The sequence below is a fragment of the Prionailurus bengalensis genome, chromosome D1, assembly GCF_016509475.1.
Source record: "Prionailurus bengalensis isolate Pbe53 chromosome D1, Fcat_Pben_1.1_paternal_pri, whole genome shotgun sequence".
Lineage (NCBI taxonomy): Eukaryota > Metazoa > Chordata > Mammalia > Carnivora > Felidae > Prionailurus > Prionailurus bengalensis.
This window is the reverse complement of record NC_057346.1, coordinates 63,842,298-63,856,404: the sequence shown is the minus strand read 5'-3', so window position 1 is coordinate 63,856,404 and position 14,107 is coordinate 63,842,298. Positions and strand designations below refer to the sequence as shown.

The window sequence follows — 14,107 nt, the reverse complement described above, 5'->3', positions numbered from 1 at the left end:
ACTGCAAATGGCAAAATTTCATTCTTTTTATGGTTGAGTACACACACACACACACACACACACACATACACACACATACACACCCCACATCTTCTTTATCCATTCATCACTCTATGGACACTTGGGCTATTTCCATACTTTGGCTATTGTAGGCAATGCTGCTACAAACATAGAGGTGCATGTATCCCTTTGATTTAGTATTTTTGTATTCTTTGGATAAATACCTAATAATGCAATTGCTAGGTCATAGGGTCGTTCTATTTTTAACTTTTTGAGTAACTTCATACGTGTTCCAGAGCGGTTGCACCAGTTTGCATTCCCACCAACAGTGCATGAGTGTCCCTGTTTCTCCACATCCTTGCCAACACCTATTTTCTGCATTATTGATTTTAGCCATTCTGATAGGTGTGAGGTCATATCTGATTGGAGTTATGATATGTATTTCCCTGATGATCAATCATGTTGAGCATTTTTTCATGTGTCTGTTGGTCATCTGCATGTCTCCTTTGAAAAAAATGGTTATTCATGACTTCTGCCCATTTTTTAACTGGATTATTCATTTTTGAGACGTTGAGTTTGATAAGATCTTTATACATTTTGGATGCCAACCCTTTATCAGATATGTCATTTCCATAGGTTGCCTTTTACTTTTGTTGATTGTTTCCTTCACTGTACTGAAGCTTTTTATTTTAATGAAGTCCTAAGAGTTCAGTTTTGCTTTTGTTTCCTTTGCCTCAGGAGACATATCTAGTAAGAAGTTGCTACAGCCAATGTCAAAGAGGTTACTGTTTGTGTTCTCCTCTAGGGTTTTCATAATTTCTGTTCTCAATTTAAGTCTTTAACTAATTTTGAATTTGCTTTTTGTGGATGGTATAAGAAAGTGGTTCAGTTTCATTCTTTTGTATGTTGCTGTCCAGTTTTCCCAATACCATTTGTCGAAGAGACTTTCTTTTTTTTCCATTGGATATTCTTTCCCTCTTTGTTTAAGATTAATTGACCATATAGTTGTGGGAGAAAGCCACATTACTTTTAAAGAATTAATAGCAAAAGCAGGAAGCTTCTTTTTTTGTTCTTCAGAAATATCAATACAAGTTGATGTTCTTTTAGTTGTGTTTGATTTTGTTTTCCCTCCATTTATTATCCCTTCAAATATGTTATAATATCCTCTATGTTAAAATGCATACAGGAGGAGGAGTTAAGATGTCAGAGAAGTAGGGGTACCCTGGGCTTTCCTACTCCCTCAAACACAGCTATATTGAGGTAAGATCACTTGGAACACCCAGGAAATTGATCTGTGGATTGTCATAATGATCTCCATATTGGAGGCAGACAACATGGCAGGTGTGAGGGGTGTAGAAGTGAATTGGGGGAGAGGAAAAATGGTGGTGCTGTCGAGGGGAAGGGAACCCTTTCTGTGGAGAGACAAAAAAAGAGAGGAAGAGAGAGGGGTTGAGACAGTGCAGCATCAGGTTCACATAAGAGGAAAGCTTCTCTGGACCATGGACTAGGGAGCAAGAGGTACTAAATGTTGCAGGGTTTTTGTTTTTGTTTTGTTTTTTGATTTTTTGTTTGTTTTTTGTTTTCATAAACAGTGTTTAGAGCTCAAACTCTGAGATATTGGAAGTGCACAGTGACTTTCTCTGGAGCAGAGCTGTGCTGTGCCCTCCTGGAGAGGAGGGAGCTGGCCCCAGAATACATAGCGTCAACCAGAGATCTCCAAGGTGAATTGGGAGAGAACATCCCCCCCAGAGTACTTTTGGAAGAGGGCATATGGCCTCCCCAAGGCCAAAAGACCCTGCAGGTGCCAGCAAAAGGCCTTTCATCAATAGTGGACAGAGGACCAGAGGACCCAGAGGAAATAAAACTTTTGCTGCTTTTAGTGGTGCTACACCATAGATTCTGCACATTGTGTAAGTGTGGGACTGTTTTTCAGAGACAAAGGACATCAGACACAGCATAGAGGGGCTCTACTCTGGAGGAAGGGGATGGATATGTGTGGTGCTGTGTCCTTTAAGACTTTGAGTTTTGGATTCCAGCCACATGCCAAAGAAAAAATGCAGGGGAGTTGTGGTACACAGCAAGCTAACTGCCCTTACTATACTGTAAGGGCTGCCTGAACAGCAGGGGATGTGAGATCCCCTGTCTGTGGATGAAAGATTGGGGTGGCACCATTTTCCCCCAACACCGACATGGTTGGTCTTCAGAAAGCAGCACACCAACCCCTAGTGGAGGTAGGAACCACTTACATCAAACCTCACGGCCCTGTGCCTGGCAACTGCTTATTTACGGGGGCACGACTGACTCTGAGCCAATACAGCAGGCCTCTCCTCCAGAAGACAGGCACAGACAGCACCCAGAAAGCACCAAGTGGACTGAAAATCAAGTGCTTCAAAACAACACTTGCAGTTCTGGTGGAAATAGGGCCAGGCTTACTTTTTTTTTCTTTCTTTCTTCTTTTTTTCTTCTGGAATCAGGTTCATAGTTTCTTGTTTTTTTTTTTTTATTTCCTCCTCTCTCTCTCTCTCTCTCTCTCTCTCTCGACAAGCTTCTTTGTTTTTGTTTTTTCTTTCTTTTTTCTTTTCTTTTTTTTAACCTTTTTTTTTTTTTTTGCCTTTAGAATCGGCATTATTGTTTTTTGATTCTTTGGGGTTTTTTTTATTCCCTTTCCTTTTCCCTTTTTTTTGGGGGGGGGGAGAATCAGGTTTTTCAATTTTTTTTTCCATTTAACTAGGCTTATTTTAACAAACAAATAAAAGCACACCTAGTTAAAGTTCCAAACACTCCCCACTGCAAGCAAGGAGGAGCTCTGCGAGGTCTGACCAGGGGAAAGAGCAGTCAAAATGCAATAGCAGCGTGCATACAGCATATACCAGAAACATTTCCTGAAGAGCCAGGCCCTGGACAGTGTATGACCTCTTTTTAATATAGCATTACTCTTAGGTTCAGTAACATAACAAGATTTTAAAACACCCAAAAGACAGAAACTTAGCCAAAATGACAAGTCAGGGGAATTCTCCCCAAAAGAAAGGTCAAGAAGAAATCACAGCCAGGGACTTGTTCAGAACAGATATAAGAAATACATCTGAACAAGAAGATAGAACCACAGTCATAAGACTACTAGCTGGGCTTCAAAAAGCATAGAAGAAACCAGAGAAACCATTGCTGTAGAGATCAAAGACCTATCAACTAGTCAGGCTGAAATAAAAACTTCTGTAACTGAGAAGCAAAACTAACTGAAGACAGTCACAGCAAGGACTAAGAAGCAGAGAAGAGAATAGGTGATATGAAAGAAAAAATTATGGAAAATAATGAAGCTGAAAAGAAGAGGGAAAGGAAGCTATTAGATCATGAGGGGAAACTTAGAGAACTTAGAGAGTCCATAAACTGAAACAATATCCATATCACAGGAGTCCCAGAAGTAGAAGAGCAGGGGAAAAAGGCAGGAGGTTTATTTGAACAAATTATAGCTGGGAACTTTCCTAATCTGGGGAAGGAAAGAGGCATCAAAATCCAAGAAGAACAGAGAACTCCCATTAAATTCAATAAAAGCTGATCATCACCAAGGCATATCAGAGTCAAATTCACAAAATACACAGACAAGGAAAGAATCCTGAAAGCAATAAGGGAAAAAAGTCCTTAACTTACAAGGAAAGATAGATCAGTTCACAGCAGATTTTTCCACAGAAACTTGGCAGGCCAGAAAGGAGTGGCAGGAAACATTCAGTGTGCTTGAATGGGAAAAATATTCAGCCAATAATTCTTCATCTAGCAAGGCTATCATTTAGAATAGGAGAGATAAAGAGTTTCCCAGACAAACAGAAATTAAAGGAGTTCGTGACCACTAAACCAACACTGCAAGAAATTTTAAGGGGGAGTCTTTGAGTGGAGAAAAAAAATAGTAAAAGACCAAAGCAACAAAGACTATAAAGGACCAGAAAACATCACCAGGAACACCAACACATACATGACATGATGGCACCAAATACATATCTTTCAATAATCACTCTTTAAATTATTAAAAGCTCCTATAAAAAGACATAAGGTATCCGAATGGATTTAAAACAAAAAAAAACAAGATCCATCTACATGCTGCTTACAAAAGACTTACTTTAGACCTAAAAACATCTGCAGATTGAAAGTGACAGCATGGAGAACCATCTATCATGCTAATGGAGGTTAAAAGAAAGCCAGAGTAGCCATGCTTATATCAGACAAACTATATTTTAAAAAAGAGACTGTAACAAAAGATGAAGAAGGCATTATATCATAATTAAGGGGTCTATCCACCAAGGAGATCTAACAATGGTAAACAATTACGCTCCCAACTTGGAGAACCCAAATATATAAATCAGTTAATAACAAACATAAAGAAACTCACTGATAAAAGATTTCAATAATAGTAGGGGACTTTAATATCCCACTGACAACAATGAATTGATCATCTAAGCAGAAAATCAACAGGAAAACAATAGCTTTGAATGACACACTGGACTGGATGGACTTAACAGATATATTCAGAATAGTACCCCCTAAAACAGCACAATACACATTCTTCTCAAGTGCACATGAAACATTCTACAGAACAGTTCATATACTTGGTCACAAATCAGAAGACTGAAGAACATACTACTAAAGAATGAATGGGTTAACCAGAGAATTAAAGAAGAAATTTAAAAATACATGGAAGTCAATGAAAATGAAAACATGACAGTCCAAACCCTGTGGGATGCAGCAAAGGCAGTTCTAAGAGGAAAGTATATTGCAATCCAGGCCCACCTCAAGAAGCAAGAAAGGTCCCAAATACACAAACTAACCTTACCCCTAAAGGAGCTAGCAAAGGAACAAGAAATAAAGCCTAAATCCAGAACAAGAATGGAGATACAAATATTAGAGCAGAAATAAACGATATAGAAACAAAAAGAAAACCCAGTAAAACAGATCAATGAAACTAAGACCTGGTTCTTTGAAGGATTAAAAAATTGATAAACCTCTAGCCAAACATATCAACAACAAAAAAGAGAGAGAAAGGATCCAAATAGATAAAATCATGAATGAAAAAGGAGAGATCACAACCAACACCACAGAAATACAAACAATTATGAAAATACTATGAAAAATTACAAGCCAACAAATTGGGCAATCTAGAAGAAATGGAAAAATTCCTAGAAACCCATGAGCTACTAAAACTGAAACAGAAAGAAATAGAAAATTTGAACAGTCCCATAACCAGCAAAGAAACTGGATGAGTAATCAAAAATCCTCCAACAAACAAGAGTCCTGGGCCAGATAGTTTCTCAAGGGAATTCTACCAGATATTTAAAGAACACTTAATACCTATTCTCACACTGTTCCAAAAAATAAAATGGAAATAAAGCTTCCAAACTTATTCTATGAAGCCAGCATTACCTTGATTCCAAAAACTAGACCAAGACCCCACTAAAAAGGAGAATTACAGGACAATATCCCTGATGAACCTGGATGGAAAGATTCTCAACAAGATACTAGCAAATCGAATTCAAGAGTATATTCAAAGAATTATTCACCATGATCAAGTGGGATTTATTCCTGGCCTGCAAGCGTGGTTCAATATCTGCAAATCAATGAACATGATACACCGCATAAATAAAAGAAAGGATAAGAAGCATATGATCATTTCAATAGATGCAGAAAAAGCTTTTAACAAAATACAACATCCTTTCTTGATAAAAGTCCTCAAGAAAATAGAGATAGAAGGAACATATCTCAATATCATAAGTGCCATATACAGAAGACCCACAGCTAATATTACCCTCAGTGGGGAAAAACTGAGAGTTTTCCCCCTGAGATCAGGAACACGACAGGGATGTCCACTCTCACCACTGCTGTTCAACATATTATTGCAAGTCCTAGCCTCAGCAATGAGACAACAAAAAGAAATAAAAGGCATCCAAACTGTCAAGGAAGAGGTCAAACTTTTACTCTTCTCAGGTGACATGATACTCTAACATGGAAAACCTGGAAGACTCCACCAAAAAAACTGCTAGAACTGATACACAAATTCAGCAAAGTTGCAGGATATAAAACCAACATACAGAAATTTGTTGCATTTCTATACACCAATAATAAAACAACAGAAGGAGATATCGAAGATCAATCTCATTTACAATTGCACCACAAACGATAAGATACCTAGGAATAAACCTAATCAAAAAGTAAGAGATCTGTACACTGAAAACTACAGAAAGCTTATGAAACAGCTGAAGAAGACACAAAGAAATGGAAAAACTTTCCATATTCATGGATTAGAAGAACAAATATTGTTAAAATGTCTACACTACCCAAAGCAATCTACACATTCAATGCAATCTGTATCAAAATAACACCAGCATTTTTCACAGAGCAAGAACAAACTATGCTAAAATTTTTAAGGAACCAGAAAAGACCCCGAATAGTCAAAGCAATGTTGAAAAGAAAACCAAAGCTGGAGACATCACAATTCCAGACTCCAAGCAGTTATACAAAGCCGTAATCCTCAAGATAGTATGGTATTGGCACAAAAACAGACACATAGACCCATGGAACAGAATAGGGAACCCAGAAATGGACCCACAAATGTATGGCCAACTCACTTTCAACAAAGCAGGAAAGAATATCCAGTGGAATAAAGACAGTCTCTTCAGCAAATAGTGCTGGGAAAACTGGTCAGCAATATGCAGAAGAATGAAACTGGACCACTTTCTTACACCATACACAAAAATAAATTCAAAATGGATGAAAGAACTAAATGTGAGGCAGGAAACCTTCAAAATCCTAGGGGAGAAAACAGGCAGCAACCTCTCTGACTTTGGCCACAGCAACTTCTTACTAGACATGTCTCCAGAGGCAAGGGAAACAAAAGCAAAAACAAACTATTGGGACCTCATCAAGACACAAACTTCTGTACAGTGAAGGAAACAATCAACAAATAAAAGGCAACCAAGAGAATGGGAGAAAATATTTGCAAATGACATATCAGATAAATGGCTAGTATCCAAAATCTATAAAGAATTTATCAAACTCAAAGCCCAAAAAACAAATAATCCAGTGAAGAAATGGGCAGAAGACATGAATAGACACTTTTCCAAAGAAGACATCCAGATGGCCAATAGACCCATGAAAAGATGCTCAACATTACTCATCGTCAGGGAAATACAAATCAAAACTACAATGAGATACCACCTCACACCTGTCAGAATGGCTGAAATGAACAACTCAGGAAATGACAGATGTTGGTGAGGATGTGGAGAAGGGGAACACTTTTGCACTGTTGGTGGGAATGCAAACTGGTGCAGCCACTCTGGAACACAGTATGTAGTTCCTCAAAAAGTTAAAAATAGAACTATCCTTCAACCCAGCAACTGCACTACTAGGTATTTATAAAGGATACAAAAATGCTGATTCGAAAGGGCACATGCACCCCAATGTTTATAATAGTGCTATCAACAATAGCCAAAGTATGGAAAGACCCCAAATATCCATTGACTGATGAACGATAAATAAGATGTGGTATGTATACATACAATGAAATTTTACTTGGTGATCAAAAAGAATGAAATTTTTCCATTTGCAACAATGTGGATGAAACTAGAGTGTATTAGGCTAAGTGAAATAAGTCAGAAAAAGACAAATATCATATGATTTCACTCACAGGAAACAAGAAACAAAACAGATGAACACAGAGGAAGGGAAGGAAAAATAAGATAAAAACAGAGGGAGGTAAACCATAAGACACTCTTAATACAAAAGAAAAACTGAGAGTTGCTTGAGGGGAGGAGGGTGGGGAGATGGACTAGATGGGCTACAAGCATTAAGGAGGGCACTTGTTGGGACGAGCACTGGGTGTTGTATGTAAGAGATGAATCACTGGGTTCTACTCCTGAAACCAATACTACACTGTATGTTAACTAACTTGAATTTAAACAATAATAAGGATTAGATAATACTTTAATGATGTTGGGATATTGGCTAGCAATTTTGTTTAATGATGGATGTATTCCTCATACATTTATTGAAATACACTATATATGGATCAAAAAAATCCATACATGCGCGCGCGCACACACACACACACACACACACACACAGCCTTTCTTTGGTCCTGTTACCTTTTCTAACCACTACCTAATTTTTTTTTAATTTTGTTCCCAAACTTTCCACTCACTCTGTTTTCTTTCATTGCCAAATAGATTCATGACTGAAAATTTTCATCCATTTTCCCTTTTACCACTTTACCATTTTTCTTTTTTTTTTTTTTTAAGTTTTTAACGTTTATTTATTATTGAGAGAGAGAAAGAGAGCATGAGCGTGGGAGGGGCAGAGAGGGGGGAGACAGAATCTGAAGCAGGCTCCAGGCTCTGAGCTATCAGCACAGAGCCTGATGCAGGGCTCAAACTCACAAACCACGAGATCATGACCTGAGCTGAAGTCGAATGCTTAACTGACTGAGCCACCCAGGCACCCCCAACTGTATCCTCATTAGTTGGTTAGTTGGTTAGTTAGTTTGTTCATTAGTTAGACATTTTGGCAATTTGACACTCCTCTTTATCACAACTCTTCTTCATTTGATTCTTTTAAGTCTAATTTCCTGAACCTAAAGTCAGTTAATATTTGATTTTGTCTCACCTATATGCCAGTCACTAGGTTAAACTACAGAATAATCACAACAAATGCAAAACTTTCTTATTACAGCCAGTGTTTCCACAAACCTTGGCACCCTTCTTTACTATTTCCTTGTGTCTTTCCAATACCCCTTCCATAGCTGGGGGAACAGAATTCTTTCCTAGTCCCCACCCTAACCCAACCGGTTCCATCTCATCACTCTCAGGATTCTGTCTTTCTGACCATACTATAGAGAAATTAAAAGCCTCAACATAAATAAATTAAACCACTCACCTCTCTGACCACACATACCTACAAACCTGTAGCAATCCATCCTTCCCTCACAGGGAAGAGTTGTCTTTAAAAAAAAAAATTGCCTTAGCTATAATAAGGGTATTCCCTGTGCTCAAAACTTCACATACTTCTTCTCTGGTTATTTCTCTAACAATTATAACCTCTTTTCTCCCTTTATCTTCCCTATTTCCTATGCTATTGGTTTTCCTTCTAATAAAAGAATAAATATATTTATCATCTTACCCTTCACTCTAAGCTTCTCCACGTAGTGTGTTTTTCACCTCTTTGATGAATCTGTTCTGCACAATTCAAAGACACCTTTCAATGGCCAAACATACTGATTTTTCTTTTGGTTATCTTGCTTATCTCTCAGTCATAATTAAAACTATGGATACTCTAGAAGATGTATTCTCCCTTGCTTTCTCTTATTCCTTTTTTTCTCTAATGACATACTTTCCTTTATCATCTTTTTCCTTCTGCTCATCATTTAATATTGACATTTCCCTCATTTCTTCACTTTCTGAGTCTATGCTCTCTGAATGACCTCATTTCTTCTGACTTTGGCTATCATTTAATTGTTAATGACTTCTAAATCTCCATAAGCAACTGAGGCTTTTTTTTTCAGAGTTCTGATTTACACATCAAACATCTTACAGGACCTCACTGACAATTTCTTTACATATATAATAGAAATAATGATAATGATGATGATAAACAACTTGGTTTGATTCTGAGTTCTATGAATTAATATATAGATCATCTTGAGTAAGTAATTTCAGTTACACAAACCTCAGTTTCCACATCTATAAAATGAGGATATTAGTATCTAATTTCTCCATTTGCTGTAAGAATTAAATGTAATAACTTATATAAACACAGTTATTATTTGCTATATGACAAGTATTAATTATCTGTAATAATAACAAATATATATTACTTAATGCACAAATATGAACCAGTCACTCTACACACATTTTCTCATTTAACTTTCAATTTAAGACAACAAAAATTGAAACTATTATACTCCTCTGTTTTTTCCATAATTTATTTTCTACATAAATTCTCTCTTTCTTTCTTATATTGACACAAATACTGAGACAGTCTCTCAGGCTGAAAAGGAGAGACATTTCTCTCCCTTCCCTTCCTTTCTTTTCTACCTACTAGACAGGTGAAATAGTCACTAGATTGTATCTCAGATCTCAAATTTCTCTCCTCCTCTCTATTCCCAGTTATCATCATCCTATTTTCTGACCCTATACTTTCTATCTGTTATACTTCTATGATCTCTCTGCCTCCTGTATTGCTCTTTCAAAAAATAGAATAGGCTCTGTTGGTTAAGTGCCCAACTCTTGATTTTGTCTCAGGTCATGATCTCACAGTTCATTAGTTTGGGTTCTGTGCTGGCAGTGCAGAGGCTGTTTGGGATTCTCTCTGTCTTCCTCTTTCTCTGCCCCTCCCCTGCTCATGCTCTCTCTCTCATTCTCTCTCATTCTCTCTCTCTCTCTCTCTCTCTCTCTCTCTCTCTCTTTCCCTCTCAAGATAAATTTTTAAAAAGAGAATAGAATACTCTTTAGAAAGTGACAGTCGTATCATTTTCAATTCCCCCATTAAATCAATTCAATGATTCTCCATTGCTTATAGACTGAAGTCCAAATGCCTGATCAAATCCTACAGCATCTCTACCTGACTGCAGCTGTCTGAAAGGCCATCCTTCCATCCTTCCTTCCTTCCTAACTGCTAATTCATGCCCCTGCTATACCCAAAGATACAGGAATCTGTGTCTTTGCCTGTGCCATTTCCTCTATCGAAGTTCACTTCTGCCTTATCAACTAGATGAACTCCTAGTCATCCTTCAGTATTCTCCTCTGACACTTCTTCACCCAATCTTTCTAGAAGTCTACTAAGCTGAGCTGTTATTTCCCATCTCTCTGTTTCTCTAGGTTTTATACCTACCACTATTCATACATATTTTCTGTCATACAATATATATTTACTTTCAGGTCACTGTTTTTTTCTAGTTTATGAATTCTAAAGACAAAGATTCTCAGTGACTTTATCCCCATCTCTTGACACAGATAACTTTTTCAATAAATATCTATTTAGGAAATCAATAAGTGTATATCCCATGCACATATTACCACACATTTTATACATATTTTTACTTATATTCCCAAACACAAACACTTATACAACCAGGAACCATAAAGCATGAAAGTAGGAAAAATAAGGCATGTTCACCTAGGCTTGGAGTAGGTAAAGTTGCACAAATAATGGTTTTTTTTCTTCCTACCTTGAACTCAAGAAGAAAATTACAAATTGGCCACTTTACCTTCTGCATGAGATCAGGGTAAAGTATGTACACTGTGACAGAGATGATAGAGCAAAGTATTGGGTTTTTTGGTAACAAAAGTCCTCAAAAGCTGTCATATTCATCTCAGTTTCTAGATCCAGAGATTTTCAAAATCAAAATACCAGGTTTCCATGTAGGCTTCTGCCTGTGGCAATGGGAAAAGTACAAGGGGATGGAAGCAGAGTCACCAAAGGGCAGAGAAGTATCGGCCAGGGTCCTGTTGTTACAAAATGAGGTCAATATAGAAAGTTATTACCCTAGAGATTTTAGTGTAAAAGTCCTATTTTTTTTCCTACTGTACAGAATCTGATCCCTGCAGGTGTCTTGGAACAGAATCTCTGTACCAAGTTCTTGCAAAGAGAGTTAAAGATAAGTGCCCCCACACATCAAAAAAGGAAAGTTGGTGTTGAGGAGGAAAGGCCAATTCTTCACAAATCTTGCAGAAGCTCCTAAAGAGATGTAGTCCCCTGGACAATTCCCTACTCTTACCTGCTGGGCTGGGCTAAGCACAGAGCAGTGGAGTCGCTGGTGAGGGGTCAAGGGCTGAGTATAGGATGGTGAAATCTGCAGTCTGAAGATCCAAATCCCACTTGGCAGTTCTTCCCGGATTTTTATTCCTAGACACTCAGAACATTTCTCTATCCTAAACTGTTGCCAACCACTTGTCAAAGACAAAAACCTAAATTCTCTAAGGGCCTGAACAGTGGTTTTTCCTAAGAGGAAGTTATTAAAAATGAAGTCCTGAGAGCTGAGATAAACAGTACATTCCCATGAGTCTGGCTTCATAAAATTCTCTGAAGCTCTTTGTATTATGCTTGTAGACACAGATTACAATCTCTGGGTCTCCCTTGATTTTAAACTCTACTAAAAAGAGAAAAAATTTTAAATAGCGATATGGAATCCAATGTATATTTGTTATTCAACAGAGCAATTCTATTTCTAGGCTCCTAAGAGAAATTAAATATTTTGTTCACAAACAATTACAATTGTTCTTATCAGTTTTATTCAAACTATCCAAAAACTCGAAAAAAAAAAAAACCCAAATGTGTGTCAATAGATGAATACACAAATAAACTAGTGTATCCTTATGGTGCATCCATTTAACAGAATACTACTCAGGTTTTTAAAAATATTTATTAATTTTTGGGATAGCACCAGTAGGGGAGCGACAGAGAGAGGGGGACAGAAGATCCAACGCAGGTTCTGCACAGAGAGGCTCACAGAAGCAAGCCCCATGTGGGGCTTGAACTCACAAATGACAAGATCATGACCTGAGCCAAAGTCAGACACTCAACCGACTGAGCCACCCAGGTGACCCAATTCAGTATTTTATTTAATGAACTGCTGAAAAATATAACATCATAATTGAATCCAAAAAACACTGTGCTGAACAAAAGAACTAATCACAAAAAGGTTCATACTGTATGATTCCATTTTTATGAAATTCGAGAGTCAGTAGCTACTTGGGGACCAGTGTATAAGAACTGACAGCAACCCAGCGTGCCCCTTCCTCACTGCCCTCCCAAATCCTGCCGCAGCCATTGCTGCAACCACTATGCCGAAACGAAAGAAGCAGAATCAGTAGCAGCTGCCACCACCACAGCAGCCCCCGCTGCCAGAGCAGGAAGAGACTAGAGTCGAGGAGGGTGGGAGCGCCATAGGACCACCCAGGCTTCTGGGTGCCCCCCCATGGCCAAATGGAAAGCCGGGTGACCCAAGTCAGTTCCAAACTGGAATCCTCCCACATGTCCACCATCAGTAGAATAGATAAATAAGTTGTTGTGTGTGCATGCAATGGGAGACTACACTGCAAGAAAATGAACTCCTGCTATAGGCAACCTGGATTAAATCTCACAAACACGATGTTGAGTGAAAGGAGCCAGACAGGAAAGAATGCAGATTCTCTTCACAGAAGTCCTCCAGGATCAAGGGGACCAATGATTTCACCACTAGTGAGTCTCAAACCTCCTCCCTGGGGCAGAGGCCCAATTCGGGGGGCCTAGGCCCCAGATGTGGCCCATATGGTCGTGGTTGGTGGGGGGCCAATACTGAACCTCCTTTTCCTGGACCACGCCGTGGGGGTCCTTCCAGGGGAGGCTTTCACAAAGAGCAGAGAAAAATCCTCAAAAGCTCGTAAGTTGGTCTCTATCTGCCACCCAAGGATGGCCCCCAAGTTATAGAAGACAAATCCAACCACCCTGTCTGCCAACACTTTGCCAAAAACGGGCCACTGTTGATATGAGGACCTCTGTGCCTTCTACCACGCAGGCATCAATGGACCTCCTCTGTGAGACTATGCCTTCCCATCAGGGCTGGAAGGAGCCATCTGGGACCTAGCAGTCATATATTTCCCTGTGGCCCTGTGATGGCTACTGTGAGGCTGTTCCACCCACCACCCTCAATCAGTGACACCCACCCCCATCCATCATCTCCCCATTTGGGGTCCAGAGTTGTGTTTCATCACTGTGCCCAGTGTGTGGTCTTTCTTCTGATCCAGCCTCTAGAGACTCGCCTTCAAGACCCCATCTTTGCTCCCTTCAACTGCCTTCTGGATCCTCTTCCCCCTCACCAACTGACTGAACAGGAAACCTCTTTGGTGCTGTTTCTTGTGCATCTGTTCACCCAGTCCCCAGTACTGCCTTTGATTCCTGAGAGCCCTGGGGCAGTTTCCTAGCATTCCCTTCTAGCTGCTTAAGTCCTTTTTAAAATGTAACAACCCTTACCTTCAAAGTTGCCCGTTGTCCTGTGAAACTCACCAGGTTGACCTGGGGTCAAGTATGGATGACTGGTTCAGAGTTACTCCCTGAAAGGACGCTCTCCCTGCTTTTGGATTTTGTAATTTCTGCA

At 39.0% G+C, this 14,107-nt stretch overlaps 1 pseudogene; it reads left to right on the top strand.

Annotated features, from left to right (window-relative positions):
* Window positions 1-12,815: 12,815 nt before the first annotated feature.
* Window positions 12,816-13,700, top strand: LOC122482644 (annotated as a pseudogene).
* Window positions 13,701-14,107: the final 407 nt, after the last annotated feature.